Genomic DNA, 1631 nt, shown 5'->3' with positions numbered 1-1631 from the left:
TCTCATTGCAGGAGCTTTAATGGAGTTTGAGCCCCATCCTCCCCCTCCCACTTGCTCCTGGGCTCATTCCCTGTTTCTTCCATGAAATGCACCTGAGTATCTTCATTCCACACACCTGCTGTGGCCTTGGCAATTACCAACACGGCATCTGGATGAAGATGCAGAGAGTAACAAAGCAAGCAGGCTCCACCCTCCCCCAGCTGTCAGAGTCACTGCTCTATTGCTGTGGAGAGACACCATGACCATGACAACTGTAACAGAAAACATTTCACTGGGGGCTTCATTACAGTTTCAGAGGATGAGTCCAGAGCCACCTTCCTGGTGGGCGGCATGGCAGCAGGCACAGCGCTGGAGCAGTGGCTGAGAGTTTGTACCCTGATCCACCAGCAGGAGGCAGACAGTTAGCCTGGACCTAGTGTGGGCTTCTGAAACCTCAAACCCCACCTCCAGGGACACACCTCCCCCAACAAGGCCACACCTCCTAATCTTTCCTAAACAGTCTTGCAACTGGAAACCAAACATTCAAATATGTGAGTCTCTAGGGGCCATTCTCATTCAAGCCAGCACACCAGCTAAGCTTGGAAAATCTTGTATCAAGAAGAGGTAACAGGAAGCCTGGGACACCTGAAGAAGCCAATTCCTTCCTCTCGAGAAAGGAGGCACTAAAGACTTCTTAGCCCCACAGCCAATCAGCGCCTTTGGTCAAGGTGCTGAATGTAGGGAAATCAGCTGCCAGTTACAACTGGAACCACAGACTGGGCAAGAGTGCCTTATAGCCCGCACTGTGCAACAACAGGAATCTTTAATAGAGAAAGACATGGCTGTGTCATGCTAGGAAAAACAGTAAAGCAGCAAGGAGGAAGCTGCTCCATAGATTATTGGGGTCTGGAAAACCAAAGCAAAAGCAAATTACGGAGGTGGAGTGGATAGGGGATGTGATCTTAGGGGTCCAAGTACGTCTTAGGATCCCTGTAATGGTCACATTCTGAACTCTCTCAATCTGTGACACTCCATACTAAAAAAGCCATCCAGTGTAAGGAGCTCTGAGCCAGAATGAGGGGCTTCCTTCATCTCAACCTAATAGAAGTTTTCTGTCTGGGATGTGCAGTCTGTTGTGCATTTTCATATACATGACTAAGGCTTCTAACAGAACAACCTTGCCAGTCTCCTGGGTCAGAGATCAGTGCCTGTAGGGAGAGTGAAGATCTTCTGTTGTCTGTCAAGGGTACGAGGTGGGGGAGGTACGGATGCACAGGCTTGTCTAGCAGAATGCATCCCTGTCCCCGGCACCCTGACTGATGGCTTCTCCCCGTGTGGGAGTGTCTTCCTATTTTCCACAAACTCTCCTGAACAATAGCATCTCTTCTCTATGTTCCCTGTGGTTGGTTTTCATTTAATTTCAACTCGTAGACCTCTCTTTGTTAGTGTTGTACTTAACCCTTTCACACCCACTAATTTAAAGTGTCTTGTATTTTGTCTTTCTTGATGATGCCAAATTGTCTTCTATGCCTTTTGTTTCCCCAAAGCATTGTGTCTGTTATTTCAGAGGGTGTGTTCTGTGTTGCTTAGACCCCCGGAGCCTGTACAGCCCTTTGCCTCTGACCAAATTATCCCCTTTGTTCACCACTTTT

This window comes from Microtus ochrogaster, chromosome 4, assembly GCF_000317375.1.
Source record: "Microtus ochrogaster isolate Prairie Vole_2 chromosome 4, MicOch1.0, whole genome shotgun sequence".
Taxonomy (NCBI): Eukaryota; Metazoa; Chordata; class Mammalia; order Rodentia; family Cricetidae; genus Microtus; species Microtus ochrogaster.
The sequence above is the reverse complement of the archived record's forward strand: the minus strand, read 5'-3'. Positions refer to the sequence as shown.